This window comes from Canis lupus, chromosome 3, assembly GCF_003254725.2.
Source record: "Canis lupus dingo isolate Sandy chromosome 3, ASM325472v2, whole genome shotgun sequence".
Classification (NCBI taxonomy): domain Eukaryota; kingdom Metazoa; phylum Chordata; class Mammalia; order Carnivora; family Canidae; genus Canis; species Canis lupus.
Window position 1 is genome coordinate 79940700 of NC_064245.1, and position 24112 is coordinate 79964811.

Sequence of the window (24112 nt, forward strand, 5' to 3'; positions counted from 1 at the left end):
CAATGGAATATTATTCAGCTATAACAAATGAAATCTTGCCATTTGCAATGACATGGATGGATCTAAAGAGTATAGGGCTGGAACGCCTGTGTGGCTCAGAGATTGAGCATCTGCCTTTGGCTCAGGGCGTGATCCTGGAGTACCAGGGGCTCCCTGAATGGAGCCTGCTTCTCCCTCTGCCTATGTCTCTGCCTCTCTCTGTCTGTGTCTCTCATGAGTAAATAAATAAAATCTTAAAAAAAAATAAAGAATATAGTGCTAAACAAAATAAGCCAGTCAAAGACAAATAGCATATGATTTCACTTATAGTTGTACTTTAAGAAACAAAACAAATGAACAAAGGAAGAGAGAGAGAGAAACCAAAAAACAGACTTTTAACTATAGATAACAAACTGAGGGTTACCAGAGGTGAAGTGGGTGCGGGAATGAGTCAAATAAGTGAAGGGCATTAAGAGCACACTTATCTTGATGAGCACTGAATAACATATGGAATTATTGAATCACTATATTGTACACCTTAAACTCACACTGTATGTTAACTACACTGCAATTGAAATAAAAATTAAATAATAAAAAGATCTGTTTAAAAAAGATGTTGTATACATATATATGTATATATATATATATGATATTAAAAGACAACATGAAATATATTTAGTCATGAGACAGAAATTCTACAATTTATGGCATGTATGGACCTTGAGGGCTATGTTAACTGATATAAACCAGACAGAGAAAGACAAAGTATGGCATCACTTACATGTGAAATCTTGAAATGTCAAATTCATGCAAATAGGGAGTAAAATGATGGTTATCAGGGATTGGGGTGGAGGAATTAAGGAGATATTGTTCAAAGGTTTAGAAGATAAATAAGTTCTAGAGATCTAATGTAAGACATGGTGACATCCTTGATAACAGTGTATTGCATAGCTGAAATGTGCTAAGAGGATAGAATTTAAATGTTCTCACATGCAAAAAAGTGAGGGCTGTATTAATTAACTGGACCAAAGGAATCCTCTTTCCCAAGGTATACAATACAATCACTACAATGTGTACTCTAAATATTTTATATTTTTTCAATAAAGCTGAATTTTAAAAAATGTACAAAGTAACAATTATTTACAGATTTGAATAATTGTTGCTATTTTTAAAAGAGACAATACTAAAGACAAGTTGGTCATTCAGCACTTGGTGATTTCTGCAATTTTTTATGCTTCTTTTAAAAAGTTTTTTTCAAAGAAGTTGATTTTTTTAGTGCCAATATACTAAAGAAGGAGAAGAAAATCTATATTATATAGTCTTATTATTCAAACTTCCATCTGTATACAAGTAGTCATTTATCAATATAGAAAGTTTAGATAAGCCACATTAAAATGTGGAATATGACCACTTTGGATTTCTTTAATGTTTCCTCTATCCATACAGGAGTATTTCTTGATGAGCTTTATGAGGGTCATATAATTCTTATTAAAATGTCTTCTACATTTAGTTCAGAATATCAGGTTTTTTGAATCTCAGGAGTCTGTCCCTGATTCAAGTTCTATGGTGCTTTAGATACACTTCCACAGGTTTTGACACATGGTTCTAAACTGATCCTCAATGCCTAAAATAAGTTCAAGGCATCTCTTTTTTTTCCCTTCCCCGTTCCTCTTGCTCTTTTTTTCTCTCTTCCATTTAACTTTCAGGTCTCTAGCTCTTCTTCTGTTTTTCTGTTTTCCGTATAACCTTCTATTTTATAATTATTTCAATTTCTGTTTCTCCTCCACTCATTCAATCTAAACTCTAGAGCCATTGCCTATGAATTCAATTTTATTGTTAGCCTAAGTCTATAGTGGTGTGACATTGTATACAAAGTTTATGAATAGAGTCATAGTTTTCAAATATTCAGGAACCATATATTTTAACTGGTGTTCTCCAGAGAATCAGAACCTACAGGAAGTCCTCCAAGTCTCCTATGCAGACAGAAGTTAGAAAGTAAGAAGTGGCAAAGTTCTGAGTACTGTGAATTAGAAGCATCATTACCAGGAGAGAAGAAAGAGGTCATGAGATTTTTATATTTCTGCCAATGTTTACAAACCTACTCCCTCAGACTTGCAGCCTCTCACTGTAGTATACTTTGGGATCCATCAAGATCAATCCAAGCATGCCATTTATCCTAATATTTTAGTAACTTCTAGAATCTCCAAATCTGTGATTATCTCTCATGACCTGGACACCCACACCTAAGTAATTTTCTTAATCTTTCCCTATCTCACAGTCTCCCTGATTCACAAATCTCCTTATGTGTCCCCCAGGTTTGGTGAATGACATCTATAGAGTCCCCTATAACTTCAAACTCTTCTCTAAACTTTTATTATGTTCTGATCTACACTAAATGAGTAGACAAAAGAATGACTAAGGGGCCCAGGAATTGAGACAATCTGTTGAGCAAATCTTTCTTTCTTTTTTTACGTTTTTCCCAGTGAATTCCTTGTTTAAATGAAATGACCACTTATGGTGTAGCTCTATATATATGCAAAAAGTTTAAACAGTGTTGGTTGAAGTTGTGCAGATAATCTTGTTTGAACACCTTGGGTATATTTACCATGTTTTGAAAGCCAATAGTTTAAACAAATTGGCCTTATAAAAAAAACTAGAGGAAGTTCTAGCCTACAAATGTTAATCATTAAGGAATGACTTAGCAGTGATATACAACTCTTTAAAGTAGTACTTAAGAGTGCTAAACTATGTTTTCTTGTTTTTACTGTGGACCTGAGGACCAGATTTAAATTGGAGCACAATAAATTTGGATTTATCATTAAGAAATCCAAAAAATTAAATTGATAGGGAATAGACCCTGATGAATATTAAAAAAAAAAACACTAGATCATTCATAATACCTAAAATCAAAACCAAACCAAAACAAAGTGATCCTACATGATTGATAAAATTTAAACTGTTAAATCTTACCTTTGGAGTACTTGGAGCCAAGTGTTTAGAACATTGATTTGTAAGCACATTACAGATTTTATAAAACTTTTTTTTTGGTGGGGGGAGGAGGTTTCCTGAAGCATTCTCCAAGTAAGTGATAATTTAAAAATCCAAAATAATATCTACCTGAGAGCAGAAAGTCAAGATGTGTAATTGGGTCACCCAATGGAATCAAGAGAATTGTTAGTAAAACATTCCCTGAAGCAATGTGGATTTCACAGTTCACAATATGATGGACTGAACACAGTAAGAGTCCACTTTTGTTCTGAAAAACAGTCTGCCAAGGTGCTCAACACAAGTAAGAGGGTTATTTTATTAGTGACATTATCTTTTAAAATCATCAATGTTCTCTCACATACATGAGCTGAAAGCCCTTGTAAGCCTTTCTGGGGATGCAAAGTTTAGCCAATTGAGAGGTTGACGTTCACTCCAGCAGCCTAAAGTAGATGGTAGATAAATGAGTCAGACCAGTGCCTTCAGCAAATACCAGCTAACTATTCAGTTATAATTAGTGTTTTGGAAACACAATCCCTATTTGACTCTGACAGGGAGAGTTTTCATTTTTTTTTTCCTTAAAAAATAAAGACTGTCTTTTTATGGTCATGGTTGTAAAACGTGTGTGTGCAAAATTCCTGTCACTCATGAAGTCTCTGGATCTGACTGTCAGAGGAACTTCAGGTATTTCCAGGCTGTTAATGAATAGGCCTCCATATCTGTATCTTGCACAGTCGGATGTCACAGTTAATGTGCCCTGAGTATGATAGTATGTTCCATCAGAGTATACAAGACACTCCAATAGCAGTACCCCACGGTCCTTTCAGAGCCAATGAGTATCAGGAACCTGAGGTGGTTTTCTAAGCATTTCCAACTCAACTGTCTGAGAAGTGAATAATTCAGTCAGCCCAGTTTTACATGACATTTATTTTAGCATTATATAAACAATAGCTTAAAATAAAAATGGAGATATATTGCTGAGCAATGCTATCCAACTATTTTAATTACTTAATCAATATTTTAGTTATTTATGCATATAATTTTCTCAGCCTTTGTTTTATTATTCTAATGCCAGAAACCAAAATTAGTAAGATTTAGCCTCTGTCATTGAGCTAAGAGTTTACTATATACAAAAGTAATTTGACAAGTTTAACTCGATGTTTTTTTGAAGGTGGTCTTGATTGAAATTAACATTTAATACGGCATACTTTGAGTGAAGTAGATCCTCCTCCCATAATATAGGTGGGACTCATTGAAGACCTTAAGAGAACACAGATTGACTTCTGAAGAAGAAGGAATTCTGGTAGTGGACTGCCTTTAGACTGAAGCTGTATCTATAGCTATTCAATCAAAAGACATAGGGACACCTGGGTGGCTTAGTGGTTGAGCATCTGCCTTTGGTGTAGTTGTGATCCTGGGGTCCTGTGATTGAGGCCCACATCAGGCTCCCAGCAGGGAGCCTGCTTTTCCCTCTGCCTATGTCTCTGCCAGTCTTTGTGTGTCTCTCATGAATAAATAAAATATTTTTTAAAAAAGACATAACATGAATGTTTAAAAATTTTTAAAAAGACAAGACATCTATATGTGACCTTCAAGAAACTCACTTCAGAATTAAGGACGTATATAGACAAAGGCGAAGGGATGGAAAAAGATAATCCACGCAAGTAGAAATGAAAAGAAAGCTAAAGCAGCTGTGCTTATATCTGACAAAACAGACTTATTTATTTATTTATTTATTTATTTATTTATTTATTTTACAAAATGGACTTTAAAACAAAGACTGTAATGAAAGATAAAGAAGAGTATTACATAATTATATTCTCAATCCAATAAGAGGGCATATAACATTTGAAAACATTTTATGTACCCAACATAGGAATACCTAAATATATAAAGCAAGTATTAACAGGACTAAAGGGAAAAATTGACTCCAACACAATAATAGTAGAGGACTTTAATATCCCACTTACATCAATGGATACATCATCCAGATGGAAATATTGGCCTTAAACAACTTATTAGACCAAATGAACTATATATATATATAGAGAGAGAGAGAGAGAAACTTAATATATACATAAATAGAGAGAGAGGAAGAAACTTAATATATACATAAATAAGACCAAATGGACTTAATACACACACACACACAGACACACACACACACAGGTGTATATATATAGAGAGAGAGAGACAGAGACAGAGAGACAGAGAGAGACAGAGAGACAAAAACAGAGACAGAAATAGAACATTCCATCCAAAAGCAGCAGAGTACACATTCTTCTCAAATGCACATGGAACATTCTTAAGGATGGATCATATGTTAGGCCACAAAACAGGTCTTAATACATTGAAAAAGATTAAACTTACATCAAGCATCATCTCTGAACATAATTTTATGAAGTTAGAAATCAATAGCAAGGAAAAAAAAAGAAAATCTCAAATATCTAGAGGCTAAACAACATAGTAATAAACAACATGCTATTAAACAACCAATTGGTCAGTGAAGAAATTAAAGGAGAAATATGAAAAATACCATGAGATAAATGAAAATGAAAATATAACAATCCACAATCTATGAGATATAGCAAAAGCAGTTCTAATAGGGAAGTTCATGATAATACAGGCCTACCCTAAGAAACAAACAAAAAAGTCTCATATAAAGAATCTAACTTAATACCTAAAATACCTAGAAAAAGAAGAACAAAGCCCAAAGGAAGCTGATAATAAAGATCAGAGTGGAAATAAATGCAATAGAGAATAAAAAAAAATAGAAAAGATCAATAAAACTAAGAGCTGATTCTTAAAAAATAAATAAAATAAAATAAAATAATAAAATAAAATAAAAATAAAATAAAATAAGCAAAGCTGACACACCTGTAGCTAGACTCCCACTGCCATGGGGGGAAAAAAAAGACTTAAACAAAATAAAATCAGCCTTAAACAAAATAAAATCAGCCTGGCTGGCTCAGTCAGAAGTCCATATAACTCTTGATATTGGAGTCATGAGTTCCAGCCCCATGTTGGCTGCAGAGATTACTTAAAAAAAAAAAAAAAAAAAAAAAAAAAAACTTTTTTAAAAAAGAAAAAATAATTGTTTAAAAAAATAAAATCAGAAAGAAAAGAGAAGTTACAACTGATACCACAGAATAACAATAATCATATGGGGACTACTGTGAACAATTATGCATCAAACAATTGGACAACTTTGAAGAAATGCATAATACACAGAAACATACAATCTTCCAAGATGAATCATAAAGAAATAGAATATTTGAATAGACTGATTCCTAGTAAGGAAATTGAATCAATTATATATATTAAAAAAAAAAAAAACTCCCAACAAACAGAAGTCCAGCACGTAGACAGCTTTACCAGTGAATTCTATCAAATATTCAAAGATTTAATACCCATTTTTCTCAAATTCTTCCAAATAATTGAAAAGATGAGAATGTTTCCAAATTCATTTTACAAGCCAGCATTACCCTGATACTAAAATCAGACAAGGACATCACATAAACACACACACACACACACACACACACACACACACACAAATTATAGGCCAACATCCTTGATGAACATAGCTGCAAAAACCTTGAACAAAATATTTGCAAACCAAATTCCACAATATATTACAAGGATCATATACTGTGATCAAGTGGAATTTACTTCAGGTATGCAAAGATGATTCAATATCCACAAATCAGTCAACATCTTACATCATATTAACAAAATGAAAGATGAAAATCACGATCATCTCAATAGATGCAGAAAAAGCTTTTGGCAACATTTAACATCCATTTATGATAAACACTCTCGACAAAGAGTGTATAGAGGAAACATGTCTCAACATAATAGAGACTGTATATGACAATTCCACTGCTAACATCATTCTCAACAGCTGAAAGCTCTTCCTCTACAATCAAGAATAATACAAGAATACTCACTAGCCCACTTTTATTAAACATATTGGAAGTCCTAGCCAGAGTAATTTGGCAAGAAAAAGAAAGAAAAAACATCCAAATAGGTAAAAATGAAGTAAAATCATCATTATTTGGAAATGACGTGATACTATATGCAGAAAACTCTAAGGACTTCACATACACACACACACAACCTGTTAAAGTTTCTAAATGAATTCAGTAAATTTGCAGGATACCAAATTGTTATACAGAAATCTGTTGCATTTCTATACACTGATAAGAAACTATCAGAGAAATTTAAAAAACAATCCCATTTACAACTGCATACAAAAATAACTAGGAATAAATTTAACCAAGGAGGTAAAAGATCTATACACTGAAAACTCTAAGATAATGATCAAAGAAACTGAAGAAGTCACAAAAAAAAAACGGAAAGCTATTTCATACTAATGGATTGGAAGAATTAAGATTGTTAAAATATCCCTACAACTCAAAGTATCTACAGATTCAATGTAACCCCTAACAAAATTCCAATTCATTTTTCACAGAACCACAACAAATAATTCTAAAATTTGTATGGAACCACAAAAGACCCCAAAGAGTCAAAGCAAACTTCAGAACAAAAGAACAAAGCTAAAGGTATCATATTCCCTGATTTCATATACAACAAAACTACAGTAATCAGAACAGTGTGGTATTAACATGAAAACAGACACATAGATTGATAGAAGAGAGAGACCAGAAATAAACCCACATGTATAAGGTCAATTAATTAATGACAAAGGAGCTAAGAAAATACCATGGCAATGGGCAATCTCTTTAATAAATGGTTTTAGGAAAATTTGACAGCCACATGCATAAGAATGAAGCTTGATCCACTATCTTATACCATATGCAAAAATTAACTCAAAATGGATAAAAGATTTTTTTTAATTTTTTATTTATTTATGATAATCACACACACAGAGAGAGAGAGAGAGAGAGGCAGAGACACAGGCAGAGAGAGAAGCAGGCTCCATGCACCAGGAACCTGACGTGGGATTCGATCCTGGGTCTCCAGGATCGCGCCCTGGGCCAAAGGCAGGCACTAAACTGCTGCACCACCCAGGGATCCCTGGATAAAAGATTTTAATGTAAGACCCTGAACCTGTAAATAGAAGAAAACATAGGTGGTGAGCTTTTGACATCATCTTGGCATTCAGTTTGGATCTGATTCCAAAAGCAAGAACAACAAAAGCAAAATAAACAAATGGGACTACATCAAACTAAAATACTTCTGCACAGCAAGAAAAACCATCAGCAAAATCAGATGACAATCTATTGAATCGGAAATTTTTTTTTGCAAATTATATACCCACTAAGGAGTGAATACCCAAACCACACACTATGGAGCTTCCTCAAAAATTAAAAATATAAGTACCATATGATCCAGCTATTCCACTCCTGGATATTTATCTGAAACAAATAAAAACAGTAATTTGAAAAGATATATACACCTATATGTTCATTGCAGCATTATTTACAACATTCAAGATAATGTAACAAACTAAGTGTCTATGAATGGATAAAGAGTCTATGGTAATATATATACAATGGAATATCAATCAGCCATAAAAAAAAGAATAAAATCTTGCCATTTGCAAGCCACAGATGAAACTTACAGGTATTATATTAAATTAAATAAAACAAAGACAAATACCATATGATTTCAGTCATATGTAGAATTTAAGAAAAAAAACAAAACTCATAGATACAGAGAATAGTTTGATGATTATCAGGCAAAAGTAGTTGGGAGCGTATAAAATAGGTTCTGAAGGAAGTAAATTGTCTGATGATAGATAGTAACTATACTTATTTGGGTGATCACTTTGTAGTATATACAAATATTGAAATCTATGTTGCACCCCTGAAACTAATATAATGCCATGTACCAATTTTACCTCAAAATAAATTATATATATATATAAATATATATTTTGCATATTTATGTACAACATAAATATATGTTGTACACTTGAAACTGATATGTCATATACCATCTTTGCCTCAAAAAATAATACAGTATTGTAAAGATCATTAACACAAGTACTAAACAAAATGAGGAAAAAGGCTCTAAGATGAACCTAATTTAGGAATGCCAAGAAGAAAAAATGAAATAGTATAAAAAAGATTTAGTGGTATCCCACAAATAACTAATTGTCTATGTTGCTATTTTAATTCTTGTTGTTGGATTTTATATTGTTACTAGGCACCAGAACCAGATTATATTCTATACAAACCCTACTTAGATATGCTGTGGATTCAGTAAAGATGAACTTCCAGTTAGCCTGACATTTGAGAATGTAAACTAACTTCAGCTGAGCCTGTGTATGAACAGTTGCCAATGAAAGTACACAGTCTATTCATCTATGAGTGTATTATCAAGGGCCATGAGTCTTTTAATGTTCAGTTAAGTCTGTGTATCAGAAACTGTATTATACACATAGTCTTGAATGGACTCATGACTACATCAGTTAAGTAATTCAGTATGTAAATCACTAGATATGTCATCTTCCCACTTATTTCCTATACATTAGCCCAGATAAATAAAAGTTAACTGGAAAAATCCAAAAATGAGCATTAATAAACTATATATGTATTTTTTCACCGAAATATGAGATAATTCAAAACAACCATGTGGTTGTCTTAATAGCATAATGTTTCAGCAATGGGTCCTAATTTTGGCATGGAACTATATTTCTGAGACACTCAAAGTCATCTTGCTGATTTCACTAACTTCATGGATAAGTATTTACATATGAAAAACGTACAATTAAATAATTAAGTAAGGTTATATAGCAAGAGCCAGAAGAACTTCCACAATAGAACTAGATTTTTTTTTCTGTAATTATATGAGATTTTGGATATTAAATTAACGAATACCTGAAGTACTTTGAATGTTCCTTAGTGATACAGAATTTGTACAGACAACCCTTGTAAACTGTATCTGGCTTATAATCATAGAGACAGCAGATGTATGAATATCAAAATTGGCGAAAAACTTAACATTTGTGTAAGAATTGATTTGATCCTTTAAAAAAAAAATTTCATTTATTTATTCATGAGAGACACAGAGAGGGAAGCAGAGATATAGGCCGAGGGAGAAGCAGCACACCCTGAGCCAAAGACAGATGCTCAACTTCTGAGCCACCCAGGTGTCCCTGATTTGGTCTCTTAATGGGAGAACTTTCTAGTTTGGTGTCTCTACTCTCTAACCTCCTTCTTTAATCTACTTGATAGGAAAGTGCTACCTATTTTTCCTTCCTGGATCCATTTTCCAGTCTTTGCTCCCTAAAGTCCAACTTCTTTGGTTATTCACTCTTCTCCTCTTCCTCATTGATAGCTTATAGCTTTTTTTTTTTTTTTTTTTTTTTTTTTTTTTCCCCATTAAACATTCAGGGACTTGCTCAGCATTGTCTGTGCCTTGAATTATGTTAGAGTTCAGGGTCTCATGGAATTTCTGGAATTTTGTAATAGATTTCTAATTTTCCATCCCTATGTCAGCCTTACATATATGCAACCCATTCTTTATAGGCATATTTTTAAAACCTAACTCAAACTAGTTAAGTTCTGACAATCTTTAGTGCTTCCTACTTTTTTCCAGCACATTTTTCAAATTTGATCATGGCACATGAAGCTCCCCACCAGTTGTCTGATCTCTGCCTCTTTGGCCTTATCTCCTAGGCAGGTTCCTCCTGGCAATGTTTTAATTTATTATGGCTTGTATACGCCTATGGGACTAGTTCAATCCAACCATTCATAGCATTGCCCCTTGAGAAAACAGATCAAGTGTTCTATAACAGTAACTTACAAATCACTTTTACTAAGTTTTATTAGCAGGAGCATTTTTTAAACTTTAACTTGTGTCCACTACATATTGTATGTCTAAGAATTCTAAGATATTTTAGGGCCTCCATATACATAATGGGAATTTTTCCCCTGATCAAAAATATTTTAAAAACATCCTAATATGTATTACTATGATAAGAATTGTAAGAATTATAATTGCATCTATGGAAATTTACATTCCAGCAGCAATTGTAAACTTTCAAAAATTGGATTACTTTTTATCATGCTTGGCGTATTTATAAAACTTTTCAAAGTGGAAATAACTATTTCCACAACCCCCTTCGAAAAAGAGAAAAAGGGATCCCTGGGTGGCGCAGCAGTTTGGCGCCTGCCTTTGGCCCAGGGCGCGATCCTGGAGACCCGGGATCGAATCCCACGTCGGGCTCCCAGTGCATGGAGCCTGCTTCTCCCTCTGCCTATGTCTCTGCCTCTCTCTCTCTCTGTGACTATCATAAATAATAAATAAAAATTTATAAAAAAAAAAGAAAGAAAAAGAAAAAAAAAGGCTAAGTCATTTCAGAACTTTGGACACTGATAGGAGAAATACTCATAAGATACTCATTGCCATAAAGAATATTTTTTTAAAACTATATCTAAATTAAAAACATAAAATTGAATCCTCAAACAAATTTGGCTTAAAAGATATATTAGTATTTAAATTCTTAAACACCACTCTATTTCATACCTCTTAGTGTTAAAATAACATTGAAACCTGCTCTAGAATTTAGCTTCTTTTGTAAAATAGAACAACATAAATTTACTACTTGGAATAAGAACTGAGGAAAAGTGTTTAAGTCCACAAAAATCCTATATTAAATGAATATATGAAGCCAATACAAATTTATATAAACATCCTTTTCAAAATAAAATGCTAGCTCCAATATGTAATTGTATGAGATGCATTTGGACAGGCTGGCTCAGACCATATTCAAAATATGATAAACCATGGCTTAAGCCAAGAGGATAAAGAAAAGTCTCTCCAAATTCCTGTATGTTAGACAACAGCTTAGACTGCCTGCTTATTTGTTACAGATCCACCCAAATCTAACTAAATAAATCTCTTTTAATAGCACAGTTTGATAACAGTTCTGACAAAGAAAACTGCCATCAGCAACTACTGGCTGCCAAAGAATACTGCATTATGATAAGATATTGGCCAAATATATGGACTCACATAAAAATCAATTAATTGGTCTCATTAGTCTATTTCTATTTTAATGCTAGAATTAACCATTTAATTAACCTATTTTATTAAGATAGAACATTCATATAATAGCTTCAGATTAAGCCTTGGGACTTCTTGCATATGAGTGCTGGCTTCTTTTTCAGTAAGTAGGCCCAAGATTATCCCACTATATCCAAACACATTCAAACTTCAGCCAACCCAGACATCCCTATGAGCTTCAATCTCAAAGTATTCAATTATTCAGCAAATATCCACACACCGCTACTATGTGCCAGGCATTATGGTAGACACCAGAGACACATTATCAGCATTTCCCCAGGAACATTTATTTTATAAGCTATCCCACAGAAAAATGTTTCCATCATCAATTTATCTTGAGAAATGTCATATATTCCACCACGCTCCCAAATATTGAGAGCCTATTTTTAAATTTTTGATAGCTTTGCAAGACTGTGCAATTAAAAACAAAACCACACATCTTAGAATGGCAAAAATCTGAAACATTGACAACACCAAATCCTGGGCAATCATTCTTTGCTGGTCTAAATACAAAGTGGTTCAGCCATCTTGGGAGACCATTTGGCAGCTTCCTACAAAACTAAACATAGTCTTACGATACAATTCAGTGATCACACTCCTTGATATTTACCCAAATGCACTGAAAACGTGTGTCTACACAAAAACCCAAACATGCATAGTTATAGCAGCTTTATTCATAATTGTCAAAACTTGGAAAGAACCAAGATATCCTTTGGTAAGTAATGGATAAACTGTAGTATGTGCAGACAATGGAATATTATTCAGTACTAAAAAGAAATGGACTATCAAGCTATAAAAAGACATGGGATCTTAAATACATATGACTAAGTGAAAGAAACCCATCTGAAAAAGCTACATACTATATGATTCAAATTACATGACATTCTGGGAAGGCAATGACACTTTAGAAAATGCAAAACTATAGAGACACTAAAAAGATGAGTGGTTTCAAGGGGTTAGTGAGGAGGGAAGGATGGATAGGCAGGGCATAGAGGATTTTTTTAGGGCAGTGAAACTATTCTGTATGATACTATAATGGTAAACACATATCTTTATACATTTGCTAAAACCTGCTGAATATACAACACCAAGAGTGACTCCTAAAGTTAACTTAGGACTCTGAGGGATGTGTCATTGTAGGTTTATTTGTTCTTGCAAATGCACGACTCTGGTAGGGTATGTTGATAGTGGAGGAGGCTGTTCATGTATGGGGCGATCCCTATCTCTTCTCAATGTTGCTGTTTACCTAAAGCTATTGTTGCTGTTGTTGTTTTTTAATCCTTCTATCTTACTTGATGATGTGACTTCTGTGTGTCTAGGAATTATTACGATTTCTTTGTGGAATGAATAAACTCAACACATTTCAGGAACACTTAGCCCATATGATACATAAATGAATCAGCAATTTAGTAAAGTAATTAAAACATTCAGAAATATCGGTTTCCAAAACAACCTACAAAGAAACAAAAACTGCTGTAGCCAGTTATTTTGGCAAGTCAACTAATCAAGTAAATCAAATTTCATCTGGTATGCTCAGTAGGTAAATCAGGGCCTATCTCTTGTGTCATATTTTAAGCAAAAACTCAATTTTAACAAACAATTTTTACTTAGTCAAGGTCTGCATCGATATAGATGATATTCTCCATTACTTTACTGTTGTTTTATGGAATTGTAAAAGAGGAAAGGTTGACCAAAGGAAAGAAAAATGCACAAGTGAGATATTTTTCTCATTCCCCCTGGGTCAGTTAGGGGTTATCATAGCTAAGGTTGCTATTTGGTAAATATTTCATTGCTCACAAGAAGATCTGTCCCTTTCTTTGCATATTATTCTGGAACGTATGGAACTACAGATGATAGTCATTAAGAACGCACCCACTCACCTCCCACGTTCTGTAACAACTTATGGTAGAGATACATCAGAAGATATGATGAAAGAATGTGTGGGAGAGTCAGCAATTATACTCAGCTAAGGATACCCACCACAAAAGGCAAACCCACTATTGAAAAGTAACAAAGCTGCAAAACAGAACAATCAACAATGAGGCTTAGAGGTAGAACAAGAGTTAAGAGAGAAGAGCGCCTGATGTCTTCTAGGGAAAGACTGAATAGGTTACAGCATGTCTTGCCTCAAGAGTCTCAGCTGGGGAGACAATGATGTCATCACTTCTAAGTTTTGTCCACACTAGTTTTTTTTTTTTTTTTTCCTTCTTTCTTTTTTTTTTTTTTTTTTTTTTGTTTTTTTGTTTGTCTCGTTTTGTTTTGTTTGTGCTAGATTTCTTAAAGGTACTTGCCTATAGATTTCCTGGGGAGAGTAGTCCAAAGGCTCTATGATCAGATTAACTGTTAAAATAGATTACATAACTGACTAAAGGTTTGAACAGGAGTCAACACTTCATGTTTCTCAACAAGCATTGATGGATATTGGTATGATGGTTAATTTTGTGTATGGCCATGACTGGACCAAGAGATGCCTAGATAGCTGATAGGACATCATTTCCAGATATGACTATGAGGATATTTCAGGAAAGGATTACCATTTGAATTGGTAGGCTACATAAAAAGATTGTCCTCACCAGTGTTGGTGAGTGTCATCTATCTTGTTACTGGATATTACCAGAATGGAAAAAAAAAGAGAGCAAATTTGATTTTTTTGCTTGAACTGGGACATCTATCTTTTCCCACACTTGCTCATCAGTGCTTCTGATTCTTAGACCTTCAGATTTGAACTGGAACTCCACCACTAGCTTTCTGACGTCTCTAGTTTGCAGACAGCTGAGCATGGGACTTCTCAGCCACCATAATTATGTGAGCCAATCCCTCAGAATGAATCTCCTTCTATGCATTAATTTATCTATCTATTTATCTATCTATCTATCTATCATCTCCCATTGGTACTAGTTTTTTTTTTTTTTTTTAGAGAATCTTGAGTACTACAACTGGATATGTTTATAAGTCAGTAATAGAGCTGTGGGGGATAGAAGAGAGAGTAAATAATTCAATTTCTGAAATCTTTAACTGGGGATATTAGATATTAAGACTGATAGAGATACATGTATAAGTGTTAAGCAGTTAAATAACATAATACACAAATCCCATCTTCTAGAAATTGTTTTTCTAAACATAATAATACAATTCTACAAATTAAGGAGAAGACAAAAAATTACATAACACTCTATTTTTTGAAAGCTCCTTGGCAATGAAGTTTGAAAATGTGAATATAAAGAAAGTATATGGTTCAGTTGAGAAGTCAGGAATCGGAATGAGAATGAGAAAATACTTCTTAATTTTGAATTCAGGAATATCCTCTTCTCATATTTTATTAATTTATTATGCTATGTCCAATTCACTCCTAAGCTCATTCTATGGTTTCCTACCCCATGCACATGTGTAATGCCTTCCTACTTTTACCACCATCTAGTGGTAAGACCAAGTGATTGAAAGTAAACTCAATAGAATGTAAGAGGCAGATGATGGGATATTTAAAGTTCTACTTCAACTTTATGGCAATATAGCAGACAATACTCCTTTCAGGTTCTTGGTACATTATCAAAGGACATGGTAATAAGCTTTATAGGTGAGAGGTGTAAAACAAAATTTGTAGGAGAGATTTTAATTTTAAAAAATTGATTATTTATATCCTCAAATCCTTTGAAATAAGAGTACAATTGATTTATGTTAGTTTGGTTTTAAATACAAGAGGTTTCTTTCTCTGAAAGTAGGTGAAAAGAGTAATCTCATTCTAATTGTGGCTAAATTGTGAGGAAACGGAACATGGATGGATGGTAAATAAACAACAACCTAATGGCAAGGCTGGCGTTCAGAACTGAATTGCAAAATGGTTCATCAAAATTAGTGACTTTTGCTAACAGGAACTAAGCCAACATTATTCTGTGGTTTCTAAGAGGAGCCTTCAGCTAAAATAATCAGTTAGGGTATCATAGGATGCTCCATAACTTACGTGACTATGGGTAATATTAATTTCAAAATAAGAGAGCACCTGGGTGGGTCAGTGGTTGAGCATCTGCTTTTGGCTCAGGTCATGGTCCTGGGACCCTGGGATCCATTCCCACATCAGGCTCCCCGCAGGGAGCCTGCTTCTCCCTCTGCCTATGTCTCTGCCCCTCTCTCTATGTGTCTCATGAATAAAGAAATAAAATCTTTCAGAGCCATGGAGTTGAGAGGTTTTTTTTTTATTTAATTTTTTATTTTTTTATTTTTTTATTTTTGTTTTTTTTTATTTTTTATTTTTTGAGTTGAGAGTTTTATTTATTTTCTTAAAGATTATTTATTTATTTATTTATTTATTTATTTATTTATTCATAGAGACAGAGAGAGAGAGAGAGAGAGGCAGAGACACAGGCAGAGGGAGAAGCAGGCTCCATGCAGAGACGTGGGACTCCATCCCCGGTCTCCAGGATCACGCCCTAGGCTGCAGGCGGCGCTAAACCGCTGCACCACAGGGGCTGCTCAATAAATAAAATCTTAAAAAAATAATTTTCAAAATAAGAAACAAAAATTAAGAATGAATACAGTAATAAAAGAGAGTTAGAATAGGTCTTTTTTGAGAGTAAAAGCTTTAATATTCATTTGAAATAGTGATGATTAAATGCTTCAGGATAACCCAGGAACAAGATGACCTGATGTTAGTATCTCTCTTCTGGCAAAACAGAGTCAATAAAACAGGTATTGGGGTTTCTTGTGCACACTGATACCAAATATAAGTTCATTGATAGAATTATGCTGCCAATGAAAAAATATCAATTAAAATGGAAAATGACATTATTGTAAATGTATTAATTAATATGTGTGGAAAACATAAAAACCTAAAGTGGGAGCTCTGGAAAACACTTTACAAATGACTCAATCCAGCCCCTATTTCTCAAATTAAAAAAAAAAAAAATTACAGAACTAAATTCTGTTCAATTTTTTTTTTTAATTCTTAACATTTGACCTATATCAAATGTGTGAAACTTCACAGACCTAATCTGAAGAAATTACTGCTCCAGCTATGTCTTCAGTAGTCTCTACATGGCCCCTACCAGTGTTTTGCTAGTTTTGAAAATAACCCAGATGTCACTTACAGTCTCATACACCTTCATATTTTCCATCTGTGTATCCACTTCTACCTAGATAGAGTTCAACAACACTTTGAGTTGTCTTAGGAAAATTTACTCACACAAACAAAAATATTAATGATAAATATTCACTGCATCCATTCATTTAACAGATATTTACTTACCATCTGTTTAGTGCCAAGCATTATGTTAGGGAAGGGGATAAATAATCAGCAAAAAAGATACATGGGCTTTGCCCAGATGGATATTATAATAAAATGGAGGAGAAAGACTAAGAGAATAAGCAAGAAACCAAGCTATATAAAGCATTAGTTCAGTGGAGAAGTACACACATATTTAATAAGGATAATTAACTGGGTCAAGGAAAGCAAAGAATGCTTTCTTAAGAAATGAAGCTTTAGCTGAGATTGGAGTAAATAGTCTAAGTTAATTTTAAAAGCTGATGTACACGTTGGTATATATACAATCAAAACGTATAGTTTGAAGAACTGAAAGAAAACTTATAGACAGTGAGCATGAATAGAAAATTAAATGTAGTATACTCAGTGAAATATTATGTGGCAGTCAAAATGAATGATCTGTAGTACATATAGGAGTATGAATGGGCCTTAGTAGTATGTTACTCAGTGGAAAATTATTTCTATATAACACATTCCTCTTTGTGTCTTTTTACAATTCTTTAAAAACGTAAAAATCACTGGCTGTACAAAAATGGGCTGCAGGTGAGATTTTTGCCGGGCAAAAATCTATACACATGTACACACACTAAGTTTCATGACAGTAGGTGCCTCGTGTTGAAAGAATGGTAGAATGGGGAGAAAAAACATACTATTATATAGAAGGTGTTAATATTTTGGTTCTTTAGTTGAATGATGAATTAGAAAGAGTTTATAATTTTAAAGATTAAAAAATACAAAAAGAGAAGGCCATTCACAGATCAATAATGATAATATGTTTAAAATTTTTTAAATACAGGTCATGAAAATTCAATTGTAAGGCTTTAAAGATCCAGCATCCAACAAAGATGAGAGAGAGAAAGAAAGATAGAGAAGAAATTAAAACACTGAGCATCAATATTGTGCTGGTTGAGAGGTTTGCAAGTTCTTGGAGGCTAGATCCTTAATCATGAACCAATTATGTGGGTCTTTATTTATTATGTATGTATGATGGATGGATGGATGGATGGATGGATGGATGGATGGATTTATAAGCTAAGGTTTGCTCTGAATTCTCTTCTTAGATTTGGGGATAGAGGGGGAAGAGTAACAAGAAAAAAGTTTGTTCCTCTCTAAGATTACTCCCACTACAGTATGGAAAATTCTTTGGAAAGAGCCAATGGAGGATATAAACCCACCATTTAAGAAATCATGCAAGAGCCCAAGTAGATTTGATAGTATATGAGGTGGTGTAATAGATGTGGAAATGGAGAGAATTAAGCTGATCTTTAAAATATATAAAAGGCAGTAGATACAATTTATAAACTAATTGAATATGACATTTCAATCTTTTCTTGAAAAGATTTCAAGAAAGACTATTAAACTTATGGCATCTGCAAAATTAAATACTTGGTAATGGTATTTTCTGAGACAGAAAACAGAATATGAGAGCTGGGTTTAGGGAGTAGTTTACTTATTCAATATTTGCTGAATATTGATTTGTGAGTCACCACTGGTCTAGGTACTAAGATACTAATGTAAACCAGATCTGCAAATTTCCTGCTTTCATAGAGTTCCCACTTTAGTGAGAAGAGCCAGATCCCAAAGAAATATGCAAGTGGATAAAGAAGGTAGTTTAAAATCTATATTTTATAGAGGAAATAAAACAACATGATGAAATAAGGAGTGAGGGGGGAAGCAAGGAAGCTATTTTAAACCAGAGATTCACAGATTTCTCGGAGAATGACACTTCGGCAGAGACCAGAATAGTAACGTCATGAGTTTTGGTTTTAGATAATGTTCTCCTTGAGGAATCTTTGAGATATCCAAGTAAAGATGAGAATGATCCAGTAAAAGAGACAGAAAAGCAGTCATGTATGGAGGAGCTCTGTAGCCTCTGTAGAGGAGATCAAGGTGGGATTAACCTTTCACATCCTGTAATATCTATATTTAATTTGTATACATTTTTCTCTTTTCTGTCTGCTTCTGTAAGATAGGGTCATGAAATTTGGTAAATATAAATACAAAATGCCCAGTTAAATTTGTATTTCACCTAAATGTGAAGTATGTATGCCTGTAGGTATACCCATGTACTATTTGAGACATACTTGTACGTAAAATAGTTAATAATTACCTGAAATTTTAATTTAACTGGATATCCTATATCTTTCTAGCAAGCTTGTTCCAAAAAGCAATCAGCTTTCCTAAATCCCTTCTTCCCTCCTCCTTTCCCTCTCATCTTACTCTTCACCTTCCTTTTCCTTCTCTTCTGGGGAAATCTTCCCAGATTTTCCATTGGAGACTCTAAAATCCTCTCTTGTTCACTGAACAGAGCAGAGGGGCTTTTCTAGTGTATGCACAGCTCTCCTGATCAGGATGTGGATTAGAACAAGAACGAGCCAGGAACAGACTCACCTTAGAAGTCAGGTTAGTGGGATCCCTGGGTAGCGCAGCGGTTTGGCGCCTGCCTTCGGCCCAGGGCGCGATCCTGGAGACCCGGGATCGAATCTCACGTCAGGCTCCCGGTGCATGGAGCCTGCTTCTCCCTCTGCCTGTGTCTCTGCCTCTCTCTCTCTCTCTCTCTCTCTGTGACTATCATAAATAAATAAAAATAAAAAAAATTTATTAAAGAAGTCAGGTTAGAGTCTAAAATACATTTATATATGTGTAGGCACAGATCCCAATGAACTGTCAGTAGTTAGAACATAAGAGCCCTCATCTATCTCATCTATATTCCCTATATTGGTCTATAGAAAGCAACTATTTTTAAAGGATAAAATGATGAAATACAGGAAATTTGCTGAAGTTATATGTTATTAGCAATATTTATGTAGTCATGTCTGTTTTCTCATCTTAAAAATGAGAGGATTAAAAATAACAGTAGCAATAATAATAATAACAGCTAATATATTGGCTAATTATTCCCAAGGCATCGTATTTCAAGGCATCGTATTAAGCACTTAATATGTATTAACCTAAAAGTTCCTTTCACCTTGAACAGTGCATGGTTCATTGATCTCAGCACAATCTCAGAAATGACAAAACCTAATCGAGGAGAACGTAGAAATACATTTAGGTTCATGGATGCCATTAATAATGCGATGCAATTAAATTTAAGGAATGCTAGCCAAAAGGGTTTTAAAGTTATCATGATTGGGCCACTTGACTGGATCAGTTGGTGAAATGTTCAACTCTTGATCTCAGGGTTGTGAGTTCAATCCCCATATTGGGTGTAGAGATTAATTTTTAAAAAATCTTTAAAAAATAAAATAAATTTACCGTGATCATCATAAAGTCAAGAAACATTACTAGGAGGAAAGTTCTTAGCCATTTATATTATTCTCTCAGCTAATTATCAATCCAGTTGAGGAGAGCTTCTACAGTGTGTCATACCCTGGCAATCTTTCTCTGTGAGGATCAATTACGGACCTAACATTTCCTTTGGTGTGACTACAGGTTGCATGAAACCCCACACTATCCAGATATGGGAAAAATATGTTACTAATGGTGTTAGTAAGAAACACATTTTAGAATTTTTTTCATACTTTAGAATTTTCAAACATTTCTTCTATGCGGTTTCTTGGGCTTTACAAATATTTCATTAAACTATATTACCCCTGCTGCCAGAGGGAGGTGACTCTGTTGCAAATATTACAATAGACTGCTATCGAAAAGCTATTCAGATAAGAAAAGAACACTGTAATAGACAGCATGTGCAGTCAAGAGAATGAGGAATTAAATATAGCCACTTACATTAAAAGACTATGATAAAAGCTATATTGGCATTAGAGCAATTTGAAACGATATGAAGGAAATCCCTTTTAGTCTGTCCCTTAAGACAATCCGGTGCACAAAGGAACCACAAGAACCTCTCTGCAGAGTGTCACAGGTGGACTTGAAGAGCCATGCAATTTGTCTGTAGTATGATCGAAAAAGTTCACCTTGAGACACCTGGGTGGCTCAGTGGTTGAGTGTCTGCCTTTGGCGCAGGTTGTGATCCCAGGGATCTGGGATCAAGTCCCACATGGGGTTCCCTCAGGAAGCCTGCTTCTCCCTCTGCCTATGTCTCTGCCTCGTGTGTGTGTGTGTGTGTGTGTGTGTCTCATGAATAAACAAACAAACAAATAATAAAAATAAATAAAAAATAAAACAAAAAGTTCACCTTACCAGCACCTACCTTTCGAGAAGATTTCAAGAATATGAAGCCCATTATATATAGGAATACCTCCTGGAAAGAGCTTTTTGTATTAGGTAGCTTTTGCTGCATACCAACCACTTCACGTTTGAGTAGCTCATGATGGCAAGCATAGATGAGCTAGCTCATGGTTTGCAAATAAGCTGAGTGTTTTTTCTAGTATAACACGGGTTAGACGTTCAACACTGCTTATGCATGCACCTGCTGTCAGCTGCAGATAGCCTGGGGTCTCTTGCTTGCCTTTTGCATGTGTCTGGGCCTCAGCTGTGACAGCACTGTTGCTTCGAGTGGTCTCCAGTCAGGGGGTGTCAGCCTACAGTTATTTCCATGGCAGCAGCGGGGTTCCCAGGGTGTCAACAGAAGTATAGAAATCCTCTTGAGGGCCAGCCTTGGAACCAGCACAGCACCTACCTCATTGCATTGTGCAAGCAGCTCAAGAGGCCTGACGGAATTCAAGGTCTGGGGATCTACTTTTTGACAAAAGGGGCTGCAATACTCACATTGTAAAGTTTGAGTCTATGTAAAGGAAGAATTGACAGCCCTTTAAAAAATCTATCCCAGTGGGAGAGTGCACATGTTGTCATGATTTTGGCACCCAATCATTTGCTTATTTAATTTTTAAGATTTTATTTACTTATTTGAGAAAGAGAGTGAGAGAGAGAGAGAGAGAGAGAACACAAGTGGGATGGGGGAAGTAAGGGCAGCAGGGCAGAGGGGGGAGTGGGAGTCGGGGGAAGTACACTCCCCACTGAGCAGGGAGCTTGACCCAGGCTCATCTCCTGATCAGAACCAAAGGCAGACACTTAACTGGCTGAGCCTGAGGCACCCAGGCACCCTGGCACCCAACCATCCTTAATCAGAAGCCTTTTGTTTGGGAAATTTATCAATACTACCTTATCAGTACTACTTTCAGGAAAAACAGTACCTAATCAATTCTTTATCAGTACTACCTTTAGGAAAAACCAAAACCAAAACACAGTACTGGAAAACTTGCTTTCCCAGCTTCCTTTCAACTTACTCTTGTGAGTGAAGGATCTGACCCTGTCATGATACCGAGACTTAATGAATCAGAGGCACCATCGTGAGATTCTTGACTTGGGGAAGGGAAGGCTCTGTGAATAATTAATTTTCTGGTCAAGGTAATGGAGCATGGTAGAGAAACAGGAGACATCACTCCCAGTTGTGGCCTCCAACGTGACGTGTCTGACCTCTGCTTGTGTCACATACCGTGAGGTCTCTGAAGTGTGCCCCAGGGTGGAACAGCTCTTGGTCGCTCAGCTAGTAAGCCAGATTCCCTGGCCCTCCCACAAAGCTAGTGAATTACTAATATTAAGTAAAGTCTTTAAATTAGTCAAAGTTGCTTCTATGGGTTAAAAACTAAGCGTCCTGACTCATATAGTAGGGAAGCAATAGATTTTCTCATTTTTAAACTAGAAATGATAATATCCATGGAAAAATGATGTGGTTCATAGTTAGTCTTTAATAAATGATGGCTTTGATTGTTCTATGTGTTCAAAACATTTCATGAAGCAAAATTCAATAACACAGGACCCAGCAACACTGGTGAATTTCATTTTACTTTATTCTTAAGACTTACTATTAATCTCTCTTAATAGTCCAAATAGTTCAACTTACTTTTCCCTTACTTTTCTTTTTTTTTTTTTTTAATTTTATTTATTTATTCAGGAGAGGCCCAGAGAGAGGCAGAGACATAGGCAGAGGGGGAAGCAGGCTCCTTGAAGGAAGCCTGATGCGAGACTCGATCCCAGGACCCCGGGATCATGACCTGAGCCAAAGGCAGATGCTCAACCACTGAGCCACCCAGGTGCCCTCCCTTACTTTTCTAAGCAGAAAATAGCAAGTCTGCATGGCATGGTAAAAAAAGGTCTTTGAAAAGGAAAATAGAAGGTGAGGGTCTGAACTCACAACTATCATATGCAAGAAATATGTAAGTCTCTTATCTACTTGGCTTCTACTAAATTCATACAGTTGGGAAAGTGACTGCCTTGTTTACCTCCAGGATTATTCTGAGCTTCATATGAAACATTATAAGCATAAAGGCTTTGAAAGTATAAAGTGTTATGTAAACATAAGAGACTACTTTTTTTAAAAGGAATTTCTCAACCTCCCCATCTGTGGTATAAACAAATACAAATTTTAAAAATCTTAATATATTTTCAAAATTTATCTCCATTCTGAGCCTCTCTAACATCTGTTTATACGGGCCCTCAATCCAGATTTAATTTAGATTGGCCTTTTCATATTTTGGATGGAAACCTTGACGATAATATTCTGTAAAGTAAATATTGTTTACATTGCCAGAGGAAAGTTTTCTTCCATGCCTAATTCCAGAAGAAATACTGCTTTTCTTTCCAGTGCTTGGCACACTGACCTACACTGAAGTAGGTCATAAATTAATTCAAAGTGGTGATGACTACTAATAATAAAACTGAATGGTGTAGTAAGTTTGTTATAGAATACAAAATCTTAGAAAATGATTACTTCATGTTTCTGGAATACTATATGTTAAGTTTGTCCTAGGGGCTTTCTCTTTAGAATTTTGACCTAAATCTTCCTTATTCCTAAATCTATATACAATATGATCCCTTTGCCCCTTTCTCAGAGGATTTGTGCAGACTATTTTATAGTTGTTTTTTTTTTATTTCCAACACTTCAAACTTATT

General features: G+C 34.7%; 1 long non-coding RNA gene across 3 annotated transcripts in view; it reads right to left on the minus strand.

Annotated features, from left to right (window-relative positions):
* The window catches only part of LOC118354260 (uncharacterized), a 151054-nt gene that overhangs the window by 79466 nt on the left and 47476 nt on the right, over positions 1-24112 (minus strand). For 2 of the 3 annotated variants that reach the window (XR_004814425.2, XR_004814422.2), the window contains exon 1: positions 19649-19816. The exons of the other annotated variant lie outside the window; for it this stretch is intronic. This is a non-coding gene — a long non-coding RNA (uncharacterized LOC118354260). Of the gene's footprint in view, positions 1-19648; positions 19817-24112 lie in introns of those variants that run through there. 3 annotated transcript variants of the gene reach the window in all.